Here is a 16,893-nt window from a genome sequence, read left to right as displayed (position 1 = left end):
CCCTTTATGTGGTGTCGCTGAGACGCCCGACTATGGCATTTCTTTTATAAGCCCTTTATGTGGTGTTGCTGAGACGCCCGACTGTGGCATTTCTTTTATAAGCCCTTTATGTGGTGTCGCTCAGACGCCCGACTGAGGTATTCCTCTTTATTTACTGACCTTCCGAGGCGTCGCTTCAGACACCCAATCGGTGCCTTTTATTATTAATATGTTATTGCATTGTCATAAATAACCTGCTTACATGCATCAGAGATTTATTTACCTTTTGTGACTGACGTCATGAGCACAAATATTTCGGAACATCGTTGTTATATTATACCCGTGTTCATAATGTTTGCGAGTACATTCAAAGTACTCACTAGCTTGTCCCTGGCTATTGTCTTGGCCAGATTTCTTGCGCGAAGAGGAGCGACCGTGATGACAGCCCCGGAACCTAAGCAACGGTGATAGCAGCCTCGCGAAGTTAGGAGTTAACCTGGTCAGCTGTTCCCGTGGGAAATGGAGTCCCATAGACACTGATGATTCACAACCCGCTTCCGCCATCAACCACTAGAAACCATTTGTTGTACTCACAGACCGGAATGGTCTTGTACTACATATTTTGTGTTTTGCTTGGAATTTCTGTATCAAGTTGGTGCCTCATCAGCTAACAGTAATCCTGGGGCTGATGAGCACACGGGCCATTTTCTGGGAATTAATACCCGGAAAACCGGTCGCGACAAGAACTCTTCAAGAAAAGCGCTACCGGAGTACTTCAAAGATGTATCTCTGAGGAGGAAAGGCGGCAACTCTTTGCAGAAATTCATGCCGATCTCTGCGGTCACCACACCGCGGCTCGGGCCGTTGTAAGCAAGGCCTTCCGTACATGCTCCTATTGGCCAACGACCCGAGCAGACGCACAGGACCTTGTCCAACATTGTGCCGAATGCCAGCTTTTCGCCAACCAAAGCCATATGCCACCCACCGGTCTACAAACACTCCCCGTCACTTGGCCTTTTGCAGTCTGGGGGCTTGATACGGTCGGACCCCTTAAAGGAGGAAGCCATAAGAAAAAATATCTGTTTGTCATGGTGGATAAATTCACTATGTGGATATAGGCCAAACCAGTTAAAACGGCCAAAGTCGGACCAGTGATAGACTTCATATCCGGTGTTGTGCACCGTTACGGTGTTCCACACAGCATCATCACCGATAACGGCTCCAATTTCACAGCCGATGAGCTGAAAACCTGGTGTGCTAATCAGGGCATAAAGCTCAATTACGCCTCTGTCTATCACCCACAAACCAACGGTCAGGTGGAACGAGCCAATGGTCTTATTATGAGCGGCATCAAACCCAGATTAGTGTGGTCTTTGAAAGAATCATACAAGTACTGGATCGAGAAGCCTGACTCCGTACTCTGGGGGCTGCGACCACGCCCATTCGTTCTACCGGATATACACCTTTCTTCATGGTGTACAGCGCAGAGGCTATGTTACCCTGCGACATTATTCATGACTCACCTCGTGTGCGCATGTATGAAGAGAGAAAGGCCGAGCTTGATTGGCAGGACAACTTAGATGCCCTGGAGGAGGAGCGCGATGTCCCAAAATCCTGTTCCGCATTCTATCAACAATAGGCCCGCAGATATCAAAGCAGAGAAGTACGGGCCAAGACTTATAATGTTGGCGAACTCATTCTACGCTTGCCGGAGAAGAAAAAGGACAAAGTCATGCCCAAGTGGGAGGGTCCCTTCATCATTGACGAAGTCCTCACTCGAGGAGCGTACCGCCTGCGTGATGCGTCAGACAATCGCCTAGAGCCGAACCCGTGGAACGTGGCCAGACTCCGAAGATTCTATGCCTAGCGCCGGACTCTTCATTCGTCTCCTTTACCCCTATTTGTTTCTAGTATTTATTTTCCTCTCTTTTCACATTTTTCTTTCTTTTCAAGCCTTAAAGATTTTGTGCGGCTCTACCATGCACCTTCGACGCACACATTCTAAAATATGTACGTCAATTATACCTGGGGGCTTCTCGTACAGAAGCTTATTATTATTATTATTATTATTATTATTATTATTATTATTATTATTATATTCCGAGCATCAAGCTCACCAAATGTGTGTCTTTTCCGCATATGTACCTTTTCTTCGCCATTATATGCATCGATATGACTTAAGTTTTGGCCAAGCTGGGTTGCCTGGCTCCTGTGCTTATGCCCTACGTTCCTGTTAATTCGGCTAGGGCATAAAGGCAGCACCTCTACGATTGTTACTGTCGGGTCATCCAGATGTGTACCTCAGGCTGGGTGAAGCCGAAAGCTAGCGTTCTTAAGGGAATATACGGTCGGTGGACTAAAGATGTTTTTACTTGTCACATTATGAACCCCCAGATGTTATGTATGCTGTGGTTTTTTCAAACACAGTTCGGACATGCATGATTAACGTATGCTGACCTAGGGAAAGGAACCCTTAACGAAACTATTCTCTCTGGAAGATGATACTTACGATAAAAAATGTAATATAACATAGCTAGCCGGATACTTGTCTATTCAAGCAACTATGAACGCTACGCCTGGTTTCCATGCGTACCCCGGTATATCTTAACAAGCAGGTATTCAGAAACACTCTTCACCTTCGGGTCCAGAGGTCGAAGCGAAAAGGTCTGCCATGACAATCGTTTTACAATCCGGCTAGGGACAAATTTGTCAATTGAAGTACATAGTCACTTGGACTCACAAACCTTCTTCCTCTATGCCATCCAACAGGATATCAAGACTACAATCTTGTTGGGAATACTTGGCGGCTACTTGTACCTGGTCATATACCAAACTAACAGAAATTTCTTTTCCATTTGACCCTAAAGGTCTGACCCGGGCCATGTGATTCGGGTCGGCTTGGTATACCGAGTTTTCACCATCGCCCAGGCCTCTCGTGCACCTTCCCAGCAGGCTGATATCTTCCATAAATGGAAGCACCGACGTGCTCCCTTGAATAGCTGTACAAGCCCCTCCGTACTTCCTGGAGGGGTGTCGGATGGCCATAAGACTTTGGCAATGCTTTGCATCACCTGCTGAGCTTGCTCGTGTATTTGCGACAGCTCTTGCAGCAGATCGCTCAACGATTCGGGCACCTCCTCTTCGGGATGGCTCGTCAATATACCTACAGACATAATTCTGTCAGTTTCTTCCCTAGCCGAATTACGTAGGGGTAAGTTTAAACACATACTAAATATGCCGCCTCGCAGATTCTTATTCTCCTTCACGGAGTCAGCTAGCTAGGCCCGCACATCTTTTAGCTCTTTGCCCAGCTTGGTGAGGGAATCTTGGAGTTTGTTTTTCTCCTCCCGAACCTGCATTAGTATATGCTCGCCCGTAGCCAGTTGCCTTTGAGCTCAGTGACCTCCCGCCTGTGTGGCTTCCGGTACCTCTCCCGGATGATCTGACGACTCTGCCATAAGAAACGCACCCGCATTAATAATCCTGGTATATGATTTTGTTTCCTTGATGGAAGGTATCATTACCAGACTCTGCCTTCTTGGATTTCTCCAGTTCGGTGGTAGCAGTGGCTAGCTAGGTCTGACACTTCTCCAGCTCTTGAGCCAACAGGTTGTTCTTCTCTTTGAGCACCTTGGTATACAACGATCCTCAAATTAGTTGCTTAAACTGCTTCAAGTCTCAGGGGCTAGTTGTATATAGTTATCAGAATTGTGCAAGTATGAACTTACATGCATATCTTTCAAATACTGGTCTATGGCTTGGGAAAGCCCATCTCGAGCAGCTCGGATGTATGCATCACCCGAGGTTAAGGCGTTGAAAGCTTCTTCTGAAAAACCAGGGTCACGAAGAGCGGCCCGCCGGCGCCGACGATTCATGGCGCTTTCCACTTTGGAGTTTGTGACAGATACTTTATCCGAATCCTCCGCAGAAGGACAATCCGGTGTCACTTCCGCATTAGCCTCAGTCTTCGAGATAGGGTTTGGAATCCGGCTAGTAGAGGCATGACTGGTAGGATCCCCAGACAAAGTCCGGCGAATGTTTTTCCTGATAAAACACAACGGATAGCGTCATACTTCAAATGGGACAGCCAAGGAGCATATTTAAAAAAAAGTCATGCATCTTTGATGAGGGCTCAGCCGTGCCCCTATTTGCCTTCCTCATCGAAGGCCTGCCCGGCGTAGGCGCAACCTTCTTGCGAGTCGCCTCAGGTGTAGCATGGCGCGTCGATCGCCTCCCCTTTAGAGCATAATATAGTGCGGTGGGTGAGGTGGAACGAAGAAATTCTTTCGAAGGATAAGTCTCCTGATTACTTACATGCGACGTAGGGAGAAGGCCAAGATAGTCAGCGATGATGGCCACTTCTGTGCCGTCATGGCTCGCCTGGTAAAACACTCCTTCCCCGAGCTCCACGAATATATCCGGATCCTCTTCGAATCCGGGGTCAAGGGCCCGGTTGTGGTCCTCTGGCTGTGGTGCCGGGCTGTGGATCTCCTTGGTGATTTTCCGTCATTCCTGTTGCAAATGGACGGATTAATGTTTATGGAAAGGGACTCAGGGAGTAAATGGAGTAGAATAATGGGATGGACACTCACCAAACTGGGAGGGTTGTACGTGGAAAATCCATCTCTGGGCTTAATGCAGATGAACTCCTCTTTCTCCCCTTTGTATAGTCCGGACAGTGTTTTCGCCAAAGCAGCGGGAGTGTCCGGACCCTTCCGACCGCAGCGGTGGCATCATTTCTCCGTTTAAGTGCCACATAGGACGCCCTCGGTATTGGAGTGGCTGGACCCCTCGCAATATGGATATCGCCATAACCTCAACTATTGACAATCCGGACTGAGCGAGCATCTTTATCTTGCCCATCAACTGGTGGACTTCCGTGCTATCTTCCTCCCTGAGGCTCCGGGGATGCCAGTTGAGGCGTTTCTTCAATGGAACACTTAAAAATTCAGGAAGACCCATTCGGATTGGGTCGAGAAGGGAGACGTCTTCGATATAGAACCACTCGGAAGGCCACTCTTCAGATGCCTTCTTTGGCGTGCCGGACAGGTATCCGATCCCGATGATGCGCCATATGTCGGCTCCACCCACTTGGAATATTGATCCCTCTTGATTACGAGGTACAAGGCAAAACAGCTTCTTCCATAACTCAAAATGGGCCTCGCAACCTAGAAATAGCTCACAAAGAGCAACATAACCCGCGATGTGCAGGATAGAGGAAGGAGTAAAATTGTGCAGTTGGAGGCCATAGTACTCCAGAAGCCCTCGGAGGAACGGCTGGATTGAAAATTTGACGCCTCTCAACAAGTAGGGAACAAAGCATACTCGTTCCCCCCTGGATGGGTTGGGGAACTTCTCCGCCTGCTTCCCACCGTCGAAACAAGCCAATTCGGCTCGAACAGGGACTAGATCTGCCGGGGGGGGGGGGAAGAAATCCCTGTGTCTGCAGCTTCGCCAGTTGGTCGTGGGATATAGAACACTTTTCCCAATCACCCTGTTTGGGGCCGTGAGGGCGGGAGGAAGAGGTGGGAGCGCTAACCAAGTTGGGGTGGTTTCTGCTGGCAAGCTATGACGATTCCGCGCTTGGTGTGGGATGGATCTAAAGATCCCCATCTCTTTAAATAGACGACTTTCTTGTATGGTCAGGGTGGTAAGTGCGAAAATGTCCCGACCTCTCATATTTGGTCGACACGTGGAAGCTGAAATCATGAAGGTGCAGAAGCCGATGAGCGCGACATTAAACGGAATGCCAGATACTGCTCTTTAAGTCAGGTACTTTGAAGTATTCGGAGAAGGATCCCTCCTTGCAATGCCGAAGAAAACCTGCACGCTGGACTCATCGTCATTGAAGCCTGGTTCGGGGGCTACTGAGAGAGTCCTAGATTAAGGGGTCCTCGGACAGCAGGACTATTAACATGGGCCGGACTATTGGGCTATGAAGATACAAGACAGAAGACTTCATCCCATGTCCGGATGGGACTCTCCTTTGCGTGCAAGGTAAGCTTGGCGATTTGAATGTGTAGATTCCTTTCTCTGTAACCGACTTTGTGTAACCCTAGCCCCCTTCGGTGTCTATATAAACCGGAGGGTTTAGTTCATAGAACAACGGTCATAATATCATCGGCTAGGCTTCTAGGGTTTAGCCATTACGATCTGGTGGTAGATCAACTCTTGTAATACTCATATTCATCAAGATCAATCAAGCAGGAAGTAGGGTATTCTCTCAATAGAGAGGGCCCAAACCTGGGTAAACATTGTGTCCCCCGCCTCCTGTTACCATTAGCCTTAGACGCACAGCTCGGGACCCCCTACCCGAGATCCGCCAGTTTTGACACCGACAGGAGGGTGTGTGTCTGTGTGTGTGTGTGTGTGTGCGTGCGTGTGCACCCGAGGATGTTTTGGTGTGTGTGTGTGGAGGGGGGTGTGTGTGTTTGAGGAAATGACGCAACTACTAAAAATTTTACTACGCGGGAGTGAAATGCCGGGGCGATTGAAAATTTAGATGATGGTGCATCGCACATGGTCCAGAAATAACAACCGTGTGTTATGAAACAGAAAACCCCTTGAGGAGGGCAGATGTTTTCGAGGGATGCAGGTGGGAGCGGGAACAAGAAATATTGCATGCGGTCGAAACATAATAACCGCATGTTACCAAACAAAAAAAAGCTTCAAGCGGGTAGATATTTTTGAGAGGGGAATCCTTGTGGAGCCCAATGTAATGTGTGGATGTGCGTGACAGGAGCACCGGCATGGCACACAGTTAGTGTGAGTGAATCGTGTCTGTTGCGTCATCTGACTTGTCTAATGTTCATAAATTTACTGAAAAATGACGCGGGAGAGGGTCAGAACACGAACACACTTGCATGTGGACCAAATATATGTATGAAAAGGGTGGTTGATGTTCAAATACCAAATGCAACTTCGACGTGGCACCTATCTCGCAAAGGGCACGATATTTCTTGCCCCCCTCGTGTCGACGGGAAGGGAATCCTAAGCTACGAATGCATGCCCCGCACGGTGGTTCACCTAGCAACATGCAAAGTAGCAGCCCCCTCACACACACTTTCAGTCAGCGGACCAGAGAGGAATATCACCAAGATGCATCATAAAACAGACCAAGAATAATCCACCTTGGTTGTACAACCTCTCTCTTGTTGTGGGTCAAAGTGATGGCTGTCCATGCGACCCCGGAGATGGGCTATCTCGCCAATAATCACGCAAGTAGCTAGTCCCCGAAGACAACCACTGCCTACGTGTGGCCCAACCATATGTATGGAGAGGTGTGTTTGAATACACAATGGAAAAACTTTGATGTGGGACCGTGCTTTCGAACCAAAAATCCCCACACTAAGTGATAGTTAGTTGACGATGCATATGTATGTCACACCACACTTCAAGCCGATGGCGGGGATTCATGCATGCATGCGTGCATAGTATGCGCTCAAACTTAATTAGGTCTGAATCTCACCATGACCTATACTATGATAACACGAACCAAAGGAAGAATCCGCCATGGTAACCTATCTTGTTGTCGATCAAGGTGATCATGGATGTCCACGCGGGCCCACGAATATATAGGCTTATTGCCGATAACCACACGAGGGAGTGTACCATTCGAAGACAACCACTACAAGCGTAAGTATGGAGGTGATGCGCGCATGCATGTTTGAATACCATTTCACAACATTGATGTGGCATCTGCGTCAAAAATCATACAGTCCCCAGATAGAGCGAGACCGGTTCATGATGTGTCGTGTACTAGCCACTTCAACTCGATGGGAGGGATTCATGCGTAGACATGCATGTGTGTGCTCAAACTGTATCATGTCATCCCAGGGCATGACCTATATATATACCATATTACAAACAAACAAAATATTCCCCTACTAAGTCAAATCATTCTCTCTCTTTGTCAAGCAAAGTAGTGATGGACCAAGCGGGCCCGCAGATGGAAAGCATCGATATCGCTGATAACTGCTTAAGTGGGTGTCGTGGGAAACCATGACCACCTATGGGGCCATGAGCCCCTTTCGGTCCAGTGGGGGGATGGGCACATTGCACAAAGAGCAGAGAAGCATGACACAGCACGACAGAGATCGCACGGGCAGTATTACCCAGGTTCGGGCCACCATGAGGCATAAAACCCTATTCCTACTTTGGTGGATTGATGGTGGATAATGGTGGCGAACGGAACACACTTGCCTGGCAGGGTTGCCTCGGGGCGAGAGTAGCTACGCGTGTATGAATGTGTGAGGGTCTGAATCCTTTCTACGGTTGCCATGGGCCTCCTTTTATAGATCAAGGGGTCACCATAGTGGCAAATCAGTCTTTCCATACTGACTAGATAGCAAACAATGCTATCATACCTAACTCTGTAGGCTGATAAGTGCATTAAATGCACCATCGAGTGTCACATCACAGCATGCCCGACAACCCTTGCCGGGCTGTTTTGCTAGCTTTGTGTATGCTTGCTTGACACGTCTCAGGACGGGTGTCATATGGTGGTGTTTGCTATAGGAAGTGGATGCCATGTGGAAAGAAGCAGCCACTTAGTGACTTTGGGGCTTGACACCGCACTGATCGATGACTTGCGTCGCCTGTAGGTGGACTGGCTTGCCTCCGCAAGGCCCGGCAGGCCTGCCGAGACGATTTGGAAGCTTGCTTCCGGGGCAAAACCCAACCTTGCCAGGCTCACTCACCCAGCAAGGCAGGTTATTTCCTTAGCGATATCTTGCTTCTCTGGCTCATCTTGATCTTCTTGATCTTCACTTGGATCTTTGAAAGAATTGATCCCTCTTGCTTGGTTTGATCTTGGTGCTGTAACCTTGTCCTTGGGCTTGTGCACAGTCCGGTCAATGAACCCAGGGTTTGTTGCACCGACAGGAGCCCCCGAACCTGACACGAATGCGCCGCCGGGTGTCGTCGGGGTAATCCCTAACGAGTGCATAGGCAGGAGTGCAAGGGTGGCTCCAGCCTTTGAGATCTTCTTTACTTATTCATTAACCCGAATTTGGGCCAGTTTCTGGTTTCCCGCACGTCGTGTGAAATGTCACAAGAGAAACTGAACCACAATCTGCGGTTCGCCCATGTCCCATGATCACGGGGTAGAAACTGCCACCCCACTTACCTCCGATCCTTGGTGCCTCCACCATGTGTACCACATGCATTGCGCAGGGTAGGTGGTGGATGCGGAGGGCGTGGAAATGGGTGCTATGGCAGAAAGCCAGGTGTCACCGATTGGCACAGAAGGTCGGCCCTGATTTCCTGAGCCGTTGAAGGCGTAGGGAAGCCACATTGGAGGAGCAGGGAGGTCGCCTACTGAATGAGTGGCCAGTCCCCTGCTTCGTTCTCCTATGAAAGTGGGTAGGAGTGGTGTGTTTGCTCACACACTTTCCTTCTCCCTTTTTTCAAACTTTCTTCGCCCGCCATGACGAGAGGGCGAGGACATGGTGATACTTCAATGGTAGAAACGAGAGCTTCTACTCGACAGTGTCTCCCTCCTCCTCCTAAGAGTGCAGGGGCGGAACCTGCTGCGAGAGGGGGAGGGAGAGGACAAGATCGTGGTCGTCGTGGCACCCAGGGAGGAGGAGGACGGGGCGGCGCCTTGATCGCGCCCCCACCAGAGGCTTCTCCTCCGACGGAAGGCCACGTCGGAGACTAGCCTCTTGAGTTCGTCATCAGGCTGTACAAGCCTCCACACGGCCGCCTCCATCTTCCTACTCCATTTGGAAGGGAGATGGAGCTCGAGCAGCCGCGAGCGTTGAGACTGCACATGAGGGGCTGCGGGAATGGCAGCATACGAGTGGATGTAGACTTCCCGGCCCCTCATGTCATGTACTTCCGTCGAGGCTGGAAGACTTTTTCTCATGCCCATAACTTGTCGGAAGGGCACGTCCTCCATTTTAAGTTAATGGAGGACGGTTTCCTTTTTGTCAAGGTTTTTGGGAGCTCGGGCGCTCGCTTAGGGTGCTGCGCGGAGAGCTCGACCAACGACGAAAGCTCCTCCTCGAGCGATAGCGACGAGGAGGACAATGACGTTGGTGAAAACGACACTGGCTAGGAGGGCGAAGACTCTGACTCTGGCTGAGCATCAGCCGGACAGTCACCATTAGGTGGAGGCAGCACCATCTGCATCAGCACCTCCTCTCCGGCAAGGTGATTTGCCCGGAGTCGGGAGCAGGGGTAAAGGTGGTGCCTCCGGGTCCTCCAACAGCCTTCTAGTTGGACCCCAGCAGGCTACAGCTTTGTTCATCCTGCCGCGTCCTGCTGGCCCTGGTGGTGGCGGTTGATGGGTCATCTCTACCGATCTCTTCACCATCGCCTTCGTCTGCGCCCTCCTGCCCCTACCGAGCTACCTCTCCTAGAGCCCGACAGGGTCAGGCTGAGCTTCTGCCCAGGCACTCCTTTTTCCCTCCTCACCTCCCACCGCAGTGCCTAGGAGGAGAGGGAGAAAAAGGGCATCACGAGGCACTTATCTTTTTTCAGTCTTAATTCTGTAGGCACTTGACAAATTTAGTCCAAATAATGTAATCTCTTGAATCCATGTCCTGTAAGGTCTGTACTTGTTGGATCAACATATTAATGAAAAAATATAAACCATGTCAGGGACTCGTGCATGTATATGTCCATGCAGAGGTGGGATGCCTCTATATTTTTAAGTAAACGAGTCTCCCACAGAGGGCTATCCTGTCGGTACCCTCCGTTTTGTTGTGGGGGAGTTAGGCCTACCGGGCATAAACCATGAAGAAGGACCAGCCCCCTGCCAGTTCTTTTCCAACAAAGGCCATTGCAACTACCCTGACCGAAGAAACGTTCGAGTTGAAGGGTGGGAGTACCTAAGTTTCGAAGGGTAGCAGGGTTTTCTTATGCACAAATTCCTTACTTACAGAACATGTATGGATAAGAGAAAGAACTTATTTGTTTGGCTTGCCAGAGACTACAGTGCAGACTCGTCTTCTCATCTCCTCTTGGGGACTGAGTCCACGACAGGAGCCTCAGTTTATGAAGATGAAAATGATGCTAGATGCGATCTTATCTAATGAACATGCGATGCTCATGATATGCTTATGTATGCGTGCAACTTGTCGGGGCCCCCCTAGCACTTCATTTATTTTTCTATTCCTCATGGTTTGCGCCTGGCTTTGTACAAGGGGTTACATGCAACTGAGGAAGGCCTCTACAAAAGGGTGGCTACCGGGCAGGGTCTGACAGCCGCTCCTTACGAGTAGAACTTGCGGGTATGCGCAATATTCCATGAGTTTTGCAATTGAATGGCATCTCTGGTCTCCAGATGGACTATGCCTGGTCTGGTGACTCGTACTACCCGGTAAGGGCCTTCCCACATCAGTGTCAACTTGTTTGCACCCTTGGCAGTCTAAACGCGCCTAAGACAAGGTTGCCTTCCTCAAAACACCGGACATGAACCCTGCAGCCGTGATAGCGACGTAGGGCTTGCTGGTAGCATGCATCACGCATAGCAGCCCGGAGACAATTCTCCTCGAGAAGCATAGTGTCGTTATGTCGGTGCTGTTCTTGCGCTACTTCATCGTAGGCAAGTACTCAAGGTGACTCATTAATGAGTTCTGTGGGGATAACTGCTTCTGCCCCATAGATTAGGGAGAAGAGAGTCTGCCCGGTAGCTCGATTTGGTGTTGTTCTGAGGGACCAAAGAACCACTAGAAGCTCATTGATCCACCGCCTGCCGCACTTTTGCAGCTTATCAAATGTTCTTGTCTTGAGTCCTCGCAGCACTTTAGCATTCTCCCTCTCAGCTTGTCCATTGCTTCTGGGATGTGCGGCAGAGGCAAATGAGATCTTGCTTCCGAGGGCATGAACATATTGCATGAAGGCATGGCTCCTGAACTGGGTGCCGTTGTCGTTGATGATCCAGGCAGGGACCCCAAAGTGGCACACCAATCCTTTCAAGAACTTGATAGCTGACTGAGCAGTCACCTTCCTCACAACTTCTACTTCTGTCCACTTTGTAAACTTGTCGATTGCAACAAACAATAACTCAAAGCCCCCGTCAGCTCGGGGGAAAGGGCCAAGGATATTGAGCCCCTAGACCGAAAACGACCATGACAAAGGGATTGTCTGAAGTGCTTGGGGTGGCAGATGGATATTCTTGGAATGGAACTGGCAGGCTTCACACTTGGTGACTAGCTCGACCACATCTTGGAGGGCTATGGTCCAATAGAATCCTTGCCGGAATGCTTTCCCAACTAAAGCCCTTGATCCAATGTGGGATCCCCACATGCCTTTGTGTATTTCTGCCAGCACTTCCTTTCTTCTTCCCGGCAAATGCACTTCAATTTCACACCATTGGGCCTTCTTCTGTATAGTGTGTCATCAACAAACTGATACATACTGGCCCTTCGGGCTACTCTTTCCGCTTCTTCTTGCTCTTTGGGAAGTTCTACAGTTTGGAGGAAATGGACTATGTGTCTTGCCCAAGTTGGAGCCTAGGGATCGACAACGAGGACTAGGGGCACCTCCTCATTCGTGGGAGTGCATTACTCGACCGCGGGGACTAGTGGCCCAGCAGGAGGGTGCAGCTCGGTAATTAAAGGGGAGTTGTTTCCGGCAGGTCCCTGCCAGTAGCCCTGAGAGGCTCTATCAGGAGAGGCTTACCGGTGTCTAATTTCCTCCTCTTTTGGGCCATTGTTGTCGGGGATACAGAGGGCTGAGTAAGATGGAGAACAAAAGTTCCTGGTTCCATAGGAAGCGTCAATGGCGCACTTCGGCAAATGATTGGCAATGTTATTTTCCGCACGCGGTACGTGCTCCGTTTGCAATCCGTCAAAGCGCTCCTCCATTCTCACTTCCTCGATGTATGCCTCCATCAATGGACTTTGGTAATCCTTGTTGACTTGTCTCACCACAAGTTGTGAATCTCCTCGAATGATCAGCTTCTTGATTCCCAGTTCTGTGGCAATTCTAAGCCCGGCAAGGAGCCCTTCATACTTTGCTGTATTGTTGGTCGCCTCCTCTGGGGGAAAATGCATCGGGACGACGCACTTCAGGTGCTCTCCAGTGGGAGCAATGAGAAGCACGCCAGCCTCAGCACCTTGTAGGGAGAAGGCACCATCAAAATACATGATCCATTCTTGCGGCGCTTCCTTGCCGGGGATAACTGTTTCTAGTACCTCTTTATCAGGGGTTGGCATCCATTCTGCAATAAACTCTACCAAGGCCCTGCTCTGAATCGTTGATGTGCTTTCAAACTTCAGGCCAAAGCTGGACAACTCCAATGCCCATTCCACTATTCAGCCGGTAGCCACTGGGTTTTAGAGTAACCTTTGTAACGGGAAGCAGGTGACAACGGTGAGGCTTGGAAGTAGTGGCGCAGTTTCCTTGAGGCCATGACATCGCCAAAAATCAATTTTTGCACGCCAGAATACCTGGATCTAGCCCCCTACAACAGGGAGCTGACGAAGTATACTGGGCGCTGCACCACCTTCTTCCTTGGCGTGTCCTTGGGGTTGCCTCCGCTGCCATGCTCCTCTTTGTCCTGATCCACATCTGGCCTTGCCGGGCTGTTTTCTTTCTCTTCCCTGGATGGGACACTTCCTGAGGTTACTATCTCCTCCACTTCCCGCTGTGCCACTAATGCTGCACTAACCACTTGATTAGTCGCTGCCAGATATAGCAGCAATGACTCTTGTGGTTTGGGTGCTACCAAAGTGGGAACGAAAGACAAGTTGGTCTTCAAATCTTGTAGCACTGCGTCTGCTTCTGCGGTCCACTTCATGGGTCCTGCCTTTTGAAGAACGACAAGGCACGCTTGGCAGACTTGGAGATGAATCTGCTAAGCGCGACAACTCATCCAGTCAAATGCCTCACATCCTTAACTATCTTAGGTGCCTGAATCTGCTTGATGGCCTTGATCTTATCTAGGTTGGCCTTGATCCTGCGGTGGGAAACAAACCAAGTAGCTTGCCAGAGGGAACGCCAAACACACACTTCTCCGGCTTCTGCTTCAAGTTGATCTTGCGTAGATTAGCAAATGGATGAGGGTTGATCGGTCCTTGGTCTTGACCACAATATCATCCATATAAGCTTCAATGTTCCTGTGCAACTATGGTTCAAAACCAATTTGGACTGCTCTTGCAAAAGTGGACCCGACACTCTTCAACCCGAAAGGCATGTGCACAAAGAAGTATGTGCCACATGGGGTGCTAAATGAGGTCTTTTGTCCATCTTCCTTGGACATAAAGATCTGATGGTATCTAGAGTATGCATACAGAAAGGAGAGGAAATCACACCCAAAAGTGGAATCCACAATCGGGTCGATGCGCGGCAAGGGGAATGGGTCCTTCGGCCATGCCTTGTTCAGATCAGTGAAATCTATGCAAAGCCTCCATTTCCCATTAGCCTTGCACACAACCAATTGGTTTCCTAACCATGTTGGATGTAGTACTCCTCTGACCAAACCATCTGCCTCAAGTTTCTTGATTTCCTCGGCAATGAACTGCTGTCGCTCCAAGGCCTGCTTCCAAACCTTTTGCTTGACGGGTCGGGCATGTGGGCAGATAGCAAGGTGGTGCTTGATTACCTCCCTGGGAACATCAGGGTTATCAGATGATTTCTAGGCAAACACATCGATATTCGCCCACAGGAAGGCAACAAGCGTGCTTTCCTGTTTGTCATCAAGGGTGGCACTAATAGTGAAAGTACCATCAGCACCAGCCAGCCCTATCGGGACCTTTTTCACATGGGGTGCAACAGCCTTGGACCTCTTGCTGTTGGAACTCTCCGGCACGTCATCAACATGTGTGCTACACTCCAAAGAGGTATGCTTCCCCGATTCCTTGCCGGTGTCCCTCCTAACCTTCTTCTTTACTTTGCTTTCCTTGGTGGGAACTTTGGCTTCAGTAGCCTCTGCCACGACTGTGTCTCAGTACATCTTATCCACGCACATAATTGTGTCTTTCTTACCTGACGAAATGGAAGCAATGTCCATCGCCCTTGGCATCTTCAAGGTGTTGTAGGCATAGTGGGATGTCGCCATGAACTTCGCCAGGGCCGGGCGCCCAAGGATTCCGTTGTACGGCATGGGAAGGTCGACCACATCAAACACAACCTTCTCAGTCCAGTAGTTTAACTCTCCTCCAAATGTCACTGGCAACGTGATCTTTCCCTTAGGATGACTCCTGTTGGGATTGACTCCTTGAAACGTGCCCCTGGCCTTAATCTCTTCCTCTGCTATCTGGAGTTTGCTGATAACCTTTGGGGAAATCAGATTCAACCCGGCCCCGCCGTCAACCAACATCTTTGTGACTTTGAGGTTGTGGATTGTTGGTGAGACCACCAACGGCAAGCACCCTACCGCAGTGATGTGGTTGGGGTGGTCCTCTTCATCAAAGATGATGGGCGTGAGTGACCACTTGAGTGGATTCCGATAAACTGTCGCTGGCTCCATAGCATTGACCTCATGTGCCCACTATTTAAGTTGGCGGTGAGATGAGTGCAAAGATGCACCCCCGTCAATACACAAGGCGTCAGTGGCCTTCTGGAATTCCTACTCGCTGGTTTCCTCTTCATCCCCTCCATCGCTTTCATCATTGCAATCCTCCTTCTCTCGGCCCCTGGTGGGTTTTCCTTGGTTTCGAGGAGCCTTGCCGGGGTGATTTGCTTCACCGCGTCGGCCCTTCCCACCAGCACCATTCTGACCTTTTTCCTTATCACGCTTCTCATACTCAACCCTCTGCCTCTTGATGAGCTGCCCGACCTGATGACACTCCTGGAGATTGTGGCCCTTGGTCCGATGAATCTTGCAGTACGGTCCTTCACTTTTCCCAGCTTTCTCGGCAGCCACAGCCTCCCGATAGTCAGCGCACGCGGCAGCTTCCTTGCGGGGGCTTCAGTCTTAGCATTCTTGCCGTTACTAGGCATGCCCGATCCCTCAACGGTCATCACCGCCTTATCCTTGTGCTTCTTGTTGTGCTTCTTGTTGTTCTTCTTTTGACTGGTGGTCTCGTTGTCATCCTCTGAGTCACCATCCTCTGAGTCGTCATCCTCTAAGTCGATGTCGACACAATATTCCTCTCCAGGGAGTTTCCTCCCCTCCTCCACCCGAGCACATTTGTCCACCAAGGTGTAAATCTCCTTCACAGTCTTCGGCAATTGAACGTTCATCTTGGAACCTATCCAGCGGTTGCACATGTTCGATTGGAGGGTAGCTATCACAGTTGCCGGGTGGATGTCTGGGATATTTCCGTGGACTCGGCTGAATCTCTGCAAGTATTTTTATAGAGTCTCTCCTTCTTTCTGCTGGAGTAGCTGTAAGTCATTGGGCCGCCCTGGTTCTTGATGGGTGCCCATGAAGGTGCCAATGAACTCATGGCATAGGTCAGCCAGGTCAAAATGGAGTTCTTTCGCAAGTGCATCAGCCAAGGCCTCACATTTGGCTTGAGTGCCAAAGGGAAGTAGTTGGCGAACACCTTCTCATATCTTCCCCCGGTAGCTTGAACAATGATGGTGTAGATGCTCAAGAACTCTGCCTGGTTCAATATCCCATCATACTTCTCGGGTATCTCTGGCTTGAATGTGCGAGCGGACGGCCAACAGACTTGCCGCAACTCACGGGTGAAAGCAGGGCACCCAACCTCGAAAGGCAGGCACCCGCCATATCTGAGGGTGGGCTCGTCGTTGTCGGGGCCATCGTACCCATTGGACCAGCGGTAGTTGTCGCGGTGCCGCTCCATGATGATGCACGTGCCTTCCCTCCGCCTGTCCTCCAGGGCCTGCCATTGGCCTTGATGCGCTCGAGGGTCGGAAGAGGCCATTGAGACATCATCAGGTTCTTGGTTTCGTGGATCCCATGCTGGTTGCCACAGTGGGGATTGCACCATGGGGGTGGCCCCTTCCGTACAGCCAGCAGCACGAGCCGTTGTCGTTGCCTAGGGAGGCTGT

The sequence above is a fragment of the Triticum dicoccoides genome, chromosome 2B, assembly GCF_002162155.2.
Source record: "Triticum dicoccoides isolate Atlit2015 ecotype Zavitan chromosome 2B, WEW_v2.0, whole genome shotgun sequence".
Taxonomy (NCBI): domain Eukaryota; kingdom Viridiplantae; phylum Streptophyta; class Magnoliopsida; order Poales; family Poaceae; genus Triticum; species Triticum dicoccoides.
This window is presented reverse-complemented; position numbering follows the sequence as displayed.